This window comes from Diabrotica virgifera, chromosome 1 (genome assembly GCF_917563875.1).
Source record: "Diabrotica virgifera virgifera chromosome 1, PGI_DIABVI_V3a".
In the NCBI taxonomy this organism is placed as follows: Eukaryota; Metazoa; Arthropoda; class Insecta; order Coleoptera; family Chrysomelidae; genus Diabrotica; species Diabrotica virgifera.
Window position 1 is genome coordinate 34336077 of NC_065443.1, and position 16804 is coordinate 34352880.

At 32.3% G+C, this 16804-nt stretch overlaps 1 protein-coding gene across 1 annotated transcript in view; it reads left to right on the top strand.

Moving 5' to 3' along the window:
- Positions 1-3081: 3081 nt before the first annotated feature.
- LOC126882878 (sex peptide receptor) overlaps positions 3082-16804 on the top strand; it is a 1311932-nt gene continuing 1298209 nt past the window's right edge. Inside the window, exon 1 of the mRNA XM_050648043.1 lies at positions 3082-3102. The gene's annotated coding sequence lies outside the window, so the exon portion shown is untranslated. The remainder of the gene's footprint in view (positions 3103-16804) is intronic.

The window sequence follows — 16804 nt, forward strand, 5'->3', positions numbered from 1 at the left end:
TATTTAACCTATTCCACAATTAAAACTGCCCCTGTTCCGGTGTTCCCCTATATCAATGTTTATCCGACTAGACACCCTTAAGCTATTAACAAATTTTCAGCTTGCTATTAATCAACTTTTTGAAGTTATACTTCTTTACCGGCGATAGAGGGTGATTTTTTTATATGTTAAAACCTATCAGCCCGGCGCATGCGCATTTTAACTTTGTTCTGATTGGATATTCAAATGACATGTCAAAAATTATCCGATATGGCAGCTGTGGTTTGGAGGTAAAGGTAAAGGTAAACAAATGTATAATATATTAGTTTTATTGTTGTAAGGACAGAAACAAAAAAGTTTATAATATTGTAGTGACTTTTAAATAGTTTTTAAAAGCAACAGGTACGTAATAATTGTTAATGTATCATGAGTATAAACCTACCTATTTGATCTGCCAAAATACATAGTATGTAATATGGGCCATTCCACGAACATACGCCTGTTTTGGATTACTTCGACAACGAATATTTTACTGTGCAACGTAAGAAGTACGAAAGTAAATGGCCCTAATAATTATTCCAATAAACAACAATGTAATTTGCAATTTACTTTAGTTCTTCTTATTTTGCACAGTAAAATATTCGTTGTCGAAGTAATCCAAAACAGGCGTATGTTCGTGGAATAGGGTATACTTTTATTTATATAATTTGATTACCATCAAAATTTCTATCAATATTCACCTAATATATTGTTTTTTTACTCTATGTTTTGTTGTATTTTTTCAATTCTAAATCATTTCAATTCAAAATTAAAATAATTTGATCAATTTTCAAAATATCAAAATATCACAAGTTTAATCCGTTTAATTTGCCGATCTTCGTAAATAATGACACATAGTGACCGTGGCTAAGCGGAGAAGGCGAATGAATTCCAATACCAACCACTCTTATCAGCGCTGGTTCGAGTCCCAATAGAAACTTTCTTTTTTGTTTTTTTTTAAATCATTTTATGATTGTAAGTATATTTATTATATAATTGTATTTTCAGAAAATATATATTTAGTTAAAAAAATTTTCGACAATTACTAATGTTCAGACATCATTTGTGGCTTGTTTAATGTGTTTGTGTGTGTTTTATTCTTTTATTATTTTAATTTTTGGCACTGTTCTAATAAAAATGTTTGAGAAGTAGTAAGTATAAATTAGTTTAATATTTAAACAAAATATAAATAAAAAGTATATTAATTTCGTTTAAATCATATAATAGAAGTATAACTTCTTACGTGCGTACAAAGTACACACACATTCTTTTTTTTTCATACGCGGGATCCAGACCTAAATGCGTAGTTTTCGGGGTAATGAGATGTATTACATGGAAACTAATGATTTACAAGACCTTGGATCAGCTTATTTATTGAATTTTCCTGAAATCAAGAAAAAATTCCTAGACAATTTACAGTTAATGATAAATTTTATGAGAAAAACATGAGAAGCACAAAAAACATAAGTGGTTGTTTTACAAGTAGTGATTTCCTATTTATGAACTATCAGAAGTATTCGAGGTAGTTTCCATACGCATAGAAACTTATTTCAAATACTTTGTAAATAGATGTTTTATTTTTTTTGCATAAAAACGGCGCCTCCTATGAAAAAAAGACAAGAAAGATTTTTGACGTAAACGGGGAATTCAAGATGTATCAGTGGCGTACTATTATTTTCATTAAAAAAATTCAGACCATGACCCGTACGAGCGTTAATGATGAATATTAGATTCTTCTGTCACATCTGAAAGATGTCATTTTGAAATTTGTTGTAGCTTTGAGCCTAGTTTAAATCTTATTAGTGTTATTTTCTATTATTGTTTGAGTTTGGTATTAGACAGTTCTTGATAATGTATTAAAAAAAATGAAAAATACGCTTTAAGATGTTTATTTTTTACATAAAAATGGTGGAACATATGAAAATAAGACAGGAGAGTTTTTATCATAAATTAAACGGTAAATTCAAAAACAATTTTAAATTTGAAATATCTGAGTGGCGTACTATTTTTTTCTTTAATGAAATTCAGACCATTACCCGTATGCGTCCCAATGATGAATGAAAAATTCTTATTTTTATGTCAAAAGAGGTGTAATTACTCTTAAAACTTACCAAATTTTATTTTCATAGCTCAACCGGCCTTAGAGCCATAAATAAATTTTTAGTTTGAAAGAAAAATTTCAACACCCCGTACCTCCGAAACGAAGCATTTGCAGATAGGTTTATAAGGTAGGTACTAGTGCACTTTAAAAGACCAAAAATAATCATTTCTTTCAAGAATTTTTTTCTCAGAACCTTTATTAGAAACATAAAACGTTTTACATATTAATAACTAACTCTTAGAGAGTAAAAAAAACATATTTTTTTAATTTATGCACGTACACTAATATTATAGAGGGCGCAAAAGTCGAGGCCTAGAAAAATGATGGCGGACAGTTAATCTCAGGGTTGGGATATTGGAAACAAAAAATCGTGCTGCATTTGAAAAAGGAATGTTGTTTACGTGACAATTTACCACAATTTGACCAAAAAATAAAAATAAATATTTTTTCACCATGAACAAGTGAAGAAAAACGGGCGATTTTTTCACAATTTTTTTTTTCAAATTTCCGTAAAATCTTTTTTTTGCCGAATTTTTCACTAAAGGTGGTGAATTGTCACGTAAGAAACCTTCCTTTTTCAAATGCAGTACGATTTTTTTTTCTCAGAGACCCCAATCCTGAGATTAACTGGACAGTTAATCTCAGGATCCGTCGGAACTACTTTTTTCGAGGTCCCGACTTCGACGCCCTCTACAATATTAGTGTACGTGAATAAATGAAAGAATTCTTTGTACTCTCTAAGAGTTAGATATTAATATGTATAAAGGTTTATGTTCATTTCTAATAAAGGTTCTGTTAAAAAAAATCTTGAAAAAATGCTTATTTTGGTCTTTTAAAGTGTACTAGTACCAAGCAAACTGGCGTTCCGTATTTTGATCCAAAATCAAACTGTTTGGGTAAAATTTCTAAATGTCTGGTTGATTTAATTACTAATCCATAATTTCTGTTACAGCTAACATACAAAAATATCGAGCCAACCAAAGGTAAGTAATTTATTTTATATATTTTTTAAATTAAATTATTTATAAACCATTTTAATATATTTTCATTATCTACAACCTAGGTATTTCAGCAAATGTTCAGTTTATTTATAATTTTTAAACAAATTTTAATTAATTATAATAACAGTTAATAAACCATATTTATACATAAATATAATTATTTAGTTTTAATAGAAAAAAATGTGTCTTAACATAATTAATTATTGTAATGTAATATATCAGTAAATTTATTGTATACAAAAAGAAGATAAATTAACCAGAAATAGTCTGGTTAATTGGCTAACCCAAAGTCATTATAAACAAAAAAAGTGTTTTTTACAAATATTATTTTAAACGCGGGAACAAAATATAAATGAAAAATAAATTAAAAATTTTACAGTTCTTAACCGTCAACAGACCGTTAGACAGAAAAAAATTATTAAAATCTGTCCAATGCCACGTACTACGTACTACTCACAAAGTTTGTTACAGTTATTCCATTTTATCTTTGCACATGGGTCAAGATTCATTTTCAAACAAGTTAAATCAAAACATAAAGGGAAGCATACGTCAATGTTTAGTATCATTGATACGTACTGTTAGTGGTAATAATTAAGAAATGGCTATTATCCCGTGGACGTATTTTATAAAGTTATTGTATTGGAGTGTTTAATCTTTTTTCGCTATTGTGGATATTGCTGGATCCAACATTAAACAGCTTGAACATCATACCGACTATTACTAGTATAATGATAAATTTAGAACGGTAATAAATAAATTAAAAAAAAAATAAAAAGTTAAACAGTAATCTCGAAAATAAGCAAATAAATTTCCATTCGACAGAAATATCTCTACACTCATAAAATGTTATTTGAAACGTTTGCGTAAAAAAATGAATAAGTATTTACCGGAAATAATTAAATTAAAAGAGAACAGAAGTTATTCGTACTGACAATAATTATATTTGAAAATAAAAATTACAATAACATAAAGATTAAAAGTTAAATAATTTAAAAAACCAAATACACAATAAGTGAAATTTAATAAAAAATTTTCCTCTTGGTAAAAGGTATATTAGTTTAAAAAGCCCTAAAGGGCCACAAACACTTGCTCTCTAACAAGAGCATCATCAATGTTACAAGAACATGGTGAGCCAACCAAAAAATACAAAGGTCAAAGCCTTTCAAAAAACAGACCAAAGTCTTATATAAATGAACACATCGAAAAATCCAAAGGATGGATAAAATTCCTAAGGATATGGTCATAGGGCAACACATGACTCCCATGGGACAACTGGCTCTCTGCCAACCACACAATACGGTTTTAAAAAAGGGTTTGGCACCATTGATGCGGTGACACACTTAGTTACAGACATACAAATATGTTTAACTGAAAATGATTACAATGGCACGATGTTTATAGATGTTAAAGGTGCGTATGACAATGCTAACTGGTTCATTCTAGGGGAAAAATGATACAATTACAAATACCTCAAGAAGTTGCTAACACCATATGCAGATTGTATATAAACAGGCAAGTAGGACTCAGAGGATCTGATGGCTGTCCAGTGAAATACCAAACTGCAAATTTAGGGTTGCCACAAGGATCTGTTCTTGCACCACTACTCTTCAATATATGTATATAACACTAATTTACACTCCTCCATATCTACAGCAACTATGGTAAAATATGCCGATGATTTTGTTGTTTATACACGTAGCAAACACCTTGATGAATGCATCAATCGTTTAAACTCCAGCACAGAACTCTTTTTAAGATCCATAAATGATTTAGGACTACAAATCTCCGCTGAAAAATCCAAAGTTGTTATCTTCACCAGGCATAATGTGAAACCAATGAAGAAAATTAAAATAAATAAAATAGAATTTCCAGTGGATACCAATGCCAAATACTTAGGAGTTATATTAGACAGAAAACTGACCTGGAAACCACACATTAAACAAATAGAGATAAAATGTAACAAAGGACTAAACTTCCTAAAATCCATCATGCGAACTTGGTGGGGAGCAGAACCTCAAACAGCAATAATTTTCTATAGAGCTTACATAAGATCAATAATTGATTATGGTTGTACACTTTATGGAACGGCCAATAAAACGAATCTACGTAAGCTGGACATTATACAAAACAAAGCACTTAGAATATGTCTGGGAGCAATGAAATCTACACCAGTTGAACCATTAAGAGCTGAAACAATTGAACCTCCATTAGAACTGAGAAGATCATTTTTAGCTGAAAAAATTATTATTAAATCACTAAAGAAAAATTCACCATTCATTGGTAGCATATACAAGTTAAACGAATACGATTTAACTAAGACTTTTTGGATACATAAGAACTCTCCTCCTGTTTGTGAAGCATTAAGAAACGTGACCCTACAACCACAAACAAAGGTAGAGCTCGATTACTTTGTTCACTTTGTTGTATGTGATGTGAATGTACCCCATTACTCTGAATTAGCATCATCTAATAACATAGTTATTAATCAAATTTTAGACCAACATCTAAACTATGTCACAATATACACTGATGGATCAAAAACCACTGACGGCACATGTTGTGCCTTCGTAATACCTAAACGTATACAAAAACACTATAAGCTACATAAAAACACATCTATCTACACAGCCGAGGCAATAGCAATTCTAAAAGCACTAGAATATCTACAACAGGAAGAGGAACAGAATGCCATTATCTTCTCCGATTCACTTTCAGTTCTTAAAATTTTAAAATCCAACTCAAACACAACAAATGATATTACCTTTAACATTCAAACAATTCTTAAAAAATTACAAGATCAAAATAAATTTATAAAATTCTTTTGGTTTAAAGCACACGTAGGAATAACAAACAATGAAATTGCAGATAAAATTGCCAAAGAAAGCATAGAAATGGGGAAACAGATAAATTGCCAATTAACTACGGATGAACAAATAAACATATCAAAACATAAAATGATGAGAAAATGGTTCTACTTGTGGCAAGAATACACCTTTACAAATCCAACAGGTTACACCGGACTAGAAACCAAATTGAGGAAAAAACCTTGGTACAATAAGTTCGATTACAATCGCAAAAGCATAACCACTATTAGTAGAATGAAGTTTGGTCATGCATGTTATCCAGCACACTTACATAAAATCAAAATACTTGAGAGTGATCTTTGTGAAGTTTTTAATAAAATCGGTGACCTGGACCACATCTTTTTTGATTGCCAAAAATATAGGGCTAAATCCAATGAGCTGTTCAGAAAACTTCTACAATTGAACATTGAAAGCCCATATAATATAAATGCATCTTCTTGCTTTAAACAGAAAAGGAATTTACGGTTGTTTGTTATATTTCGGCATAACAGTGGCGGCTCGTGGAATTTGAGCAGGGAGGGCGCAGATAATAACAATTGCACACAAAAATTTGCCCTCGGGGATTTAGTAGGAATTTGATCAGGGGCAGCGGGTTTTCATTTTTCTATCGGGTGCAAAGTGAATTTCCATTTACTATTTGAACGGTGTCTTTGCAATTTTTTCCCTAGAATGTTTGCTGAGAACTATTGTAGGTTTATATACGCAGATGGGCAAATATGACGGCAAAGCTTTTGACGCGGCAAACGGTTTCAAGTTCGTAGAAAACATTAAATTGGCGTTACGCAGGTAAACGCAATGAAGGGCAATACTCAAATAGGGGCAATAATTTTTACGATGGGCTGGTCGGCAAATTTCTCAAATTATGGGAAAAACCAACCTTACCGACTTTCGGCTCTGGTCAAAATAAAATAGTTAGGTACAACTTACAGGAACTAGGTACCTACTACATATTTAAATTTTCAAATACAAACAAATTTGATTTATAATAGTTTAATAGTTCTATTCAAGAAATACACTACGACATTGCGTTCATAATAATTAATACATTACAATTATTTTTAAAATTAAAATCGGCTCTACGGTCTTTCATAGCAATAAATTTTTCCATAACTTTTTCCTCGAAATCATTGATCCCATCATGAAGTAAATTTCGGTTTATGGACATCATAGCTAGGGCATTTAGTCGATCATTAAGCATTGTGTTTCGCAAAAATGTTTTTATGCGCTTAAGGGTTGAAAAACAACGTTCCGATTCTGCAGTTGTCATTGGGGTTGTCACAATAATTTTTAACACCATTATTGTTTCTGCAAAGGTTTCGGCAAGATTATTCTCTAACATAAACGTGAGAATGTTCATAGCTCCAACAATTTCTTTTAAGTCTGGCCTCGAATATATTACTTCTAATTCAGTCTTTAATCTGGTCTTGCATAACACGGGATAACAAGTAGTTACAGCATCTAGAATATTAACTGGAAAAGTTTTCGAATATTTTGAGTACATGTCTTTGTTGAATAGTTCAGCCGCTTGCAAATGGCCCCGATAAGAGAACCTTTCCTTCATTTGTGTTGTTATTACATCACACACCTCCTTGGCAATAACACTTCGCATATTATCATCAGTTCTTCTTCTTTTAGCACTTTCAAAATTTGATTCAACACTTTCTTTAATTTCATCAGTATCATTTCGAATGTTGGTAATACTTTGCTCAAAAATTTCTAAGTCCTTCTTCAATTCAACACTGTCCTTATTTCTTGATTGGAGTTGATTATAAAGTATATCGACTTGCGGCAAGACTTTATGGAAAATCGTTAACCAAAACATAAATTCTGGATCTTCTAACGCTCGCCTAAAGCCAGAAGCCTCATTGGAAGTAACACTCTTTTCACATCTGTCCTCGACCTCTTCAAAAACTTCTATAAGTTTCTCACGATTTTCATATACAGAATTAACCGTACGAATATTATAGTTCCATCTAGTGACGGCCACTCTCGGTAATCTTTTATTTACTATTTCTTCTAAAATATCGCATCGATGGGAAGAATTTGAAAAAAACGCTGGGATAGCTGATAGATTATTAAAAAACACTCGCACTTTAGGGTTTTGCGATGCGGCTTTCTGCATAATTAGGTTTAATTGATGGGCATAGCAATGTATAAAATGTGCACTGGGATATTTCTGTTTAATTTGGATTTGAACACCGCTGGTAGAACCGCTCATAACATTTGCACCATCATAAGTTTGCGCTATTAGTTTTTGAGGAGTTTTTAAAATTAACGGATCTATTTCGTTTTCAATGCAGGTTTTTAACCCAGCTGCTGTTTTATCCATAACCCTTAAAAAGCCCCAAAAATTTTCATAAATGGAATCTTCGCAGAAATACGGTAATATCAATACCATTTGACAATTATTTGAGACATTTTTGAGACAAATTTCTTCCCGACAAACTAGTAGCATACAGTCCAAAATATCATTTTGTATGGTCTTGGAGGTTCCTTTAAACACAGTTGCTTTCTGTAAATGTTCTTTAAGTGTAGCATCCAACTCTGCAGTAAAATCTATCAACTCTCTAAATATTCCTCGATTTTCAGATCCCTCGCTTTCGTCATGACCTCTAAGTGCTAGTTCAAAAGAACCGCAAAATTTTACAAAGCTAATAATTCTTTTCAAAATGTGTCGGTTTTTTCTGACTTTATTATTGTGTAGTACTAAAGACTCCCTGTATGCAGAACTCAATTGTGTTAAAATATTGACTTTGCCAAGCAATGCGAACCCTGTGCATGAATTAATATGACCACGAGACGATTCATGTTTTTTTATTTTTGCAGGAAGGTGGTGAAGATCTTTTATCCCTGTTCTTGCCCAATTTCGGTCCATCCCTGATCCGGCATTGTAAAGTAATAAACACGGGAAACAGTACAATAAATTCGAAACGTCACAACCACAAATCCAATTATTTCTTGTATAAATGTCTCTTGAAAAATGGCGGGTGAAACTTCTGTTTTCTGCTTTGCGCTAACTTCAAATTTGGCAACGGCCTGCCCGTTTAAAAATTAAAATTTTTTAATTTTTAACTTATCTTCAAGTGGCAGATTGGAAAAGTTCGTATTTAATATTATGAACAGTATTCATGATGCTAAAATAAATTCGTTCTAATTAGCCCATGTGTTATAATATGAAAAATATGTGTACTTACGTAATAAGAATAAGTGAAACTTTAAACACTACTACTGCAAATTTTCCACTGCTTTCGCTTTATTGTTGTCAGAGATAACTGCTTGCAAAGCTTCTTGCCGCGTGCTTTCTTGCTCACTGAGGCCGCTAAAGAAGTGCGGCCAAAATGCAACATCACGCAACGTCTGAAGATGAGTGGGAGTGTTGGTCGACCGTCCTCGATTAGGCCAGGGTAATAAGACAAAAATATACCCTGTTCGTGACACTCGAGCAGCCAGGGTATTGAAGCGTTTTTTTGACAAGTAATACCTATAGGAACAAATTTTAACTATTTCCTGCGTAGGATCTGGCGGCCATTTTTATTTATAAACAATTAACTGTCAAAAAATGGCATTTTCCCTTTTTTTTCAAATCAATGGAAAACAGTGAAACTTATGATTTTTTTAGTACAAATATCTTTGAGATTATGGAAAAAGCTTTAAAATGACATATTACAAAGTTTGATATACTCATTTATTGTTAATATAATTGCGAAAAAGGTCGGAATTGCAAAAAAAAATATTTTCACAATAACTGCTGTAAAAATTAGTGTACAGGTTTGAAATTTTTGTCAAATGAGGGTTCTTTGTTGCTTAATATGTGATAAAAATTTCAAAGCGATTCATTCAATTGTTTAAATTTTATTCGAATTGTTTATCTCAGTGAGCATTTTTTTGCACTAACATAAGTTAGAAAAAAATGACGTTAGAACCATTCCACAGGTGTCAAATGGAAGAGTATGAACTATATTTTCAACTTGGTTTAAAAAAAGCGAATAAAAAATGCATTTATTAGCAATAAATAATTATGCAAAAGTATCGTAAATCTTTCCTTATAAACTTTTTGAATAACTTTTTCCAAAAAAATTAACTTTTTTACCCTGTTTTAAGTGCACAACTACCAAGTAATGTTATTTATATCATAATTGATAAAAAATTGTAATAAATATATATAATTTCTTATATAACAAAATAAAAAGTTTATAAGGAAAGATTTACGATACTTTTTCATAATTATTTATTACTACTAAATGCATTTTTTATTCGCTTTTTTTAAACCAAGTTGAAAATATAGCTCATGCTCTTTCATTTGACACCTGTGGAATGGTTCTAACGTCATTTTTTTCTGACTTATGTTATTGTAAAAAAAATGTTCTCTGGGATAAACAATTTGAATAAAATTTAAACAATTGAATGAATCGCTTTGAAATTTTTATCACATATTAAGCACCAAGGAACTCTTATATGACAAAAATTTCAAAGCTGTACACTAATTTTTACAATATATATTGCGAAATTAATTTTTTTGCAATTCCGACCTTTTTTCGCAATTATATTAACAATAAATGAGTATATCAAACTTTGTAATACGTCATTTTAAAGCTTTTTAGATAACCTCAAAGATATTTGTACTAAAAAAACCATAAGTTTCACTGTTTTCCATTGATTTGCAATAAAATGGAAAAATGTCATTTTTTGACACTTAATTGTTTATAAATAAAAATGGCTGCCAGATCCTACGCAGGAAATAATTACAATTTGCTCTTATAGGTATTACCTGTCGAAAAAACGCTTCAGTACCCTGGCTGCTCGAGTGTCATGGAAAAAACCTTATTACCCTGGACTAGATTGCTATGGTTACGTGGCCGCACTTCTCTTGTGCCCAAATATCGTGCGTGCCCTCTCAACGTGGTCTCAACCATCGCCTACGTCCTATAAAGCTATGACAAGCTGGTTGAGCGTCGGAAAAATATCAGACAGTGTTTTTATGTGAATTTCAACAAATTAAAATTAGAATAGAAAATGTTGAAGTTGGTTGTATCAGAATTTTTTAACCAACATTATATCTGGGAGGGCGCGCGGCCATGCGGCCTCAAAGAGGAGCCGCCACTGCGGCATAATAACAAAAATACAAATTTAATAATACTTTTGCTGCTACCTTATGTCTTTCCTTAATGTATATGTACCTTACCTATCCGAAGCCTACCTTTGATCGTTTATAAAATGCCCTGATCGGCCCCTGGGCGAGAAGAGTGTAATCCTTGTGTCAAATCCTTGCACTCTCTTTTACAAAATTTGTAACTGGCTGTGTGGGTTTCACCTTAAAGCCAAAAACCAAAAATGTAACAAAACAGAGAGAAATACGAATGAAAACAAATGCCGAAATTGAAGAAGAGTTAAAGAGAGAAAATATAGTCAGATCCATATAATCGCTTCGCTTAGAACGGATAGGACATATATAGAGACGCCCACAATCAGATATGTTGAGAAGGATAACTAACTAGACACCACTATGGCCCAGGTATAGAGGAAGACCCAGAAGAAGATGGCTGGATGATGTAGAAGAAGACATAAGAGCAGTGAATGTGAAAGACTGGAAAATTCAGTGCAAGGACATGAAGAAATGGAAAAAAGTCACGAGAACAGCAAAGACACGCAGCAAGCTATAAAATGACAGAGGAGTAATCCACCTCAGCCAACTATTACATCAACTATTTTGCCACAATAAGATCCCATTGCCTATCTCCCTAATTCAAGAAACGTCTCGAATTCATTATTTATAAAACCAGTCGATAAATCTGAACTGATCCAAACAATCAATAGTATCAAAAGCAAATCCTCCTGTAGTACTGATGGTCTATCGATAAAAATGTTTTCTAATCTCCCAGAAAATGTGTTAGAAGCCCTCATCTCACTAATTAGTGATTCCTTTGAGAAAGGTAAATTTCCAGAGTGCCTGAAGACAGCCATCATTATTCCTCTTCATAAGGGTGGTGAAATATCTAATACTTGCAATTATAGACCTATTGCGCTACTACCGGTACTCTCCAAAATTATTGAGAGACTCATAAAAGCCCGACTTATGTCCTTTCTAGTTGAAAACAACATTTTATCACAAAATCAGTTCGGCTTTTTAAATAATAAATGCACCACTGATGCCATCTTTTCTGTACTACATGAGGTTTATCAAGCACTCAACAATAATCTTCACACTGCCACCGTTTTTTTTGACTACGCCAAAGCTTTTGATTGTGTAAATCATAACATTTTGATAAGAAAACTAAATTTCTACGGAATTCGAAGTATTTCTTTAGATTAGTTCCAATCTTACTTGGATGATAGGAAACAACTTGTTAGAGCAAATGATACAGACTCTAGTCTCAAAAACATTGTATGTGGGGTACCTCAAGGTTTAGTATTGGGTCCTCTACTTTTCCTTATCTGTATTAATGACATCACTAGTTTAAAAATCGATGGAAAAATCTTTCTTTTTGCTGATGATAGCAGTATCACTTGGAGCAACTCAAATATTGCAACTCTTCATGCTACTATAACTTCTGATCTACTTACAATAAAAACCTGGTCTGACTCTAATTTACTCTCGTTTAACGTAGATAAAACAGTAGCATTGTCTTATAAAGGAGTCCTTCAACCCTTACCTCTTAATAACAGCCAGATCAGCACCGTTGATTCTGTAAAATTTCTTGGTATTTTTTTAGACAGCAACCTTAAATTGTCCCAATATATCGATTTGTTAAGGAAGAAACTATCCTCAGCTTGCCATGCTATAAGATCTGTTTCGAATGAACTCAATTTAGCATCTTCCAAAATAACATAAGCTACCGAACCATAAGCTTAATGTCACATACCTTGAAAATTCTATTGAAAATTATCCACGCCAGAATACACTCTAAACTGGAGCTGGATATTAGTGACACTCAATATGGGTTCCTCAATGGTATGGGTACCAGAGAGGCATTATTCTCCTTCAACGTGCTGACACAGAGATGTTTGGATGTTAGCCATCCTCTTTACGTCTGTTTTATAGACTACAATAAGGCGTTTGATAAAGTAAAACATGATCGACTCATGGAAATCCTAAAAAATAAAAACCTAGATGAAAGAGATTTAAGACTAATAACACACCTCTATTACAATCAGCGAGCAATAGTAAGAATTGAAAAAGAAACATCTGAAGAAATGGAAATAAAGAGAGGAGTCAGGCAAGGCTGCATACTATCACCTCTATTATTTAACGCTTATTCTGAAGAGGTAATGCGAGAAACTCTGGAAGATGAAACAGTCGGCATAAGAGTAAATGGAGTCTTAGTTAACAACATCAGATATGCAGATGATACAGTAATAATAGCCGATAGTTTACAAGACCTGCAAAGACTCATGAGTAAAATAGTAAGGTGTAGTAGGGAGTACGGACTCTCTCTCAATATCAAAAAGACGAAGTTTATGAAAATTAGTAAAAACAACCATAATACTAACGAAATCTTGATAGTAGAGGGCCAGCAGATCGAAAGAGTAAAAAAGTACACTTACCTACGAACACTTATAACAAAAAATAATGACTACACTGCAGAAATAAAAGTCAGAATCGAAAAAGCACGTTCTAATTTTATAAAAATGAAAAAGGTCCTATGTAGCAAAGATTTAACATTAGCTCTTAAAGTACGCCTAACAAAATGTTACGTCTACAGTGTTCTATACTATGGAGTGGAATCATGGACGTTAAATGTAGAGACAATGAGACGACTTAACGCCTTTGAAATGTGGACCTATAGAAAAATTATGAGGGTTTCCTGGGTAGATAGAGTTACAAACAATGAAGTACTGAGAAGAATAGCTAAAGAAAAGGAAGTTGAACTTACAATTAAAGAAAAGAAGCTACAGTATCTCGGACATGTGATGCGGGGCGAGAAGTATGGTATCCTACGACTCATAATGCAGGGAAAGATAGATGGCAGAAGAAGCATCGGAAGAAGACGAATTTCATGGTTGAAGAACCTGAGAGAGTGGTTTGGATGCAGCTCGAAACAACTATTTAGAGCTACTGCCTCAAAAATTAAAATAGCTATGATGATTGCCAACCTCCGTAGCGGAGATGGCACCTGAAGAAGAAGAAGAAGAAAATAACATATTTTTCTTTGTTCGAGTCACATCTTCGTTATGGTCTTCCTTTTTGGGGTTCTGGTACAGCTGCCCAATTCGATGTTATTTTCAAATTACAAAAAAGAGCAGTAAGATATCTGTTTGGCCTCAGAAGAACAACACATTGCAGAAGTTACTTCAAAGATCACCGAATTTTAACCCTTCCATCTTTGTATATTTTAGAAACTGTTTGCTTAATTCGTAAACATCTACATGTCTTTCCACCAAGACCTAATCATGACTACTTCACGAGAAATTCTACGTTTGACGTCTATATGCCGACCCCGTCCTCTGAGTTAGTAAAGAAATCTATATTATATTCCGCAAAAAAACTTTACAACCATCTCCCTCTACAACTTAAATCTGCAGCATCTTTCCCCAAATTCCGTAAACTGACAAAAGCCTACCTATTTGAAAGATCATATTATTCAGTAGAAGATTTTCTTAATCAATAACTAAGAAATTACAGTACCCTTTGCACAAGTAGTATTTTTATTATCATTTTTTTGTTTATATTTGGGTGTCATATACAGCAGCTTAACTTTTAACCTTATTAATTATTAGGTAGACTATGCATTTGAAATTTACTTAAATTTTGCAATTGATTACTTCTGTTTAACTTCATTATTATTGTTATTATTGTAAATATATTGACGATTTATATAATTTTAGTGAATTGGATTGTTATTGTTTTGTTTTCTTGACTTTTTATAAGCTTTGTCGATAAAATTGTACAATTTTTCATGACAATAAAGCATATTTCTATACACAAGAATAGGATTTTGAACGCCATGGCATTAGCTATAATCCCTAGGGATTGTAATGCTTAATGAATGAATGAATTAATAAAATATATTCTTAAAATGGAATCGATCAGGACACTTCGCCAGATGATCTGAGAACCGATGATGAATTGTATTGCCGAGAAAACTCCAATACAAGGACCATAGAGCACAGCGCTGCAGAGGTTATCCAGACGGACTGACGACTTAAAGCGTGTTGGTAGTAGCTGGATGCAAGCAGCAAAAGACATAAGGAAAGCGAACGAGCTGAGGGAGAATTATTATGTCCAGCACTGGACGCGTACGCGTATGAATTTCTTTAAAACATTTTAGCTCAAGGCAAATTATCATCTTAATCTCTTTCTCAGATCAATTACATCAGCCCACCAAGATAAATTAGAGTTGTCCGTAATTTCCTGACGATAGAATTAAGATGTCGTCTTAAGTTTCTTGTGGTAATAAAGTTTAAAGGTAATAAAGTTCATTTTACGATTCCATGGTATCCAATTTTCAGTTAAGTATATCTTTGTAATAATACAAGTACCGTATTACACAGTAGTTTCTTAATTCCCTATTTGTTTAATTTTGTCGTTTGGAGTTAGGCCTAGACAGGGCAGACATTTTACAATATTATGTATGCTTATAGTCCGTTCTTTAACGGTAAAATATTGCAAAATCTCTAAATTTTAAAGAACCGCTTGTATTGACATGAAATTTGGCATACACATAGCTAACAAGTCAAAGAAAAAAAGTGATATTGTGCCGATATCTGCTTTTGCCCTGGGGGTTGTTTTCACCCCCTCTTAAGGGTGAAAAAATATTCGTCCAAAGAAAGTCAGGAAATAGATGAATTGGCTAATTTTAAGTAACTTTTGTTCTATAGAGTTTTTTCACTAAGTCAATACTTTTCGAGTTATTTGGAAGTGAATATGTTCATTTTTTCAACAAAATAACCACGCTTTTAGACGGTTTTTCGCAAATAACTCAAATAGTAAGTGTTTTGTCGAAAAATCATTCTTAGTAAAAATATAGTCTGTAAAATTTTTTTAAAAATGGTGTATATATCACGTCTCTACACCTAATAGAAGCAGAGTTATAGCTAATGAAAAATAGATTCGTATTCGTCAAATTCCAAATGGAACACTTTAACGTGAAATAACCAAAAATGAAGCACATTTCGGGGAAAACTCATTACAACTTATTTAAAGTGTTTAAAAGAAGCTTCATTTTTGTTTTATAAACAAAATTTCTAGCATCAAAATTAAACAAGTTACGCTCAAAATAAAGTTAGTCCCTTTTGTTTTGGTAAAAAAATCGAGAAAATCACCCCCTAATTAGTATCTTAAATGAACTTAATTGTTACGACTTTACAAGTTTCTTGACTCGTGTATATATTGTTTATATGATCTGTAAGCTACATCGGTTTATAGTCCTTATTATTGAAAGGGCTGTAGTTAAAAGGTGTTGAACGAATCACTGATCACTAATGTATGAAAATTTAGAAACACCAAATCTTAATCAATTTTTGTCTAACAGAAAAACAAAAAAGTACATGATATTCAGAAAAGCAAATCTGACTTTTTTTGTTTTTCGAGATTTTTGGTATCTCTAACAATTTTTAAGTTATTTTGAAAAAAAAGCATATTTTTCAAAATTTAAATTTTTAAAAATTTTATTTTGAAACCAAATTTTTTCAAAAATAAGCACTTTGAATCGATAAAACTTACAGATCATATAAACACAAGATAAGTAAAATAATTTGTGGAGCGGTAACGATTAATTTCATTTAAGTTGCTAATTAGGGGGTGGTCTTCCCGATTTTTTTTGCAAAAACAAAAGGGACCAACTTTATTTTGAGCGTAACTTGCTTAAATTTAATGCTAGAAA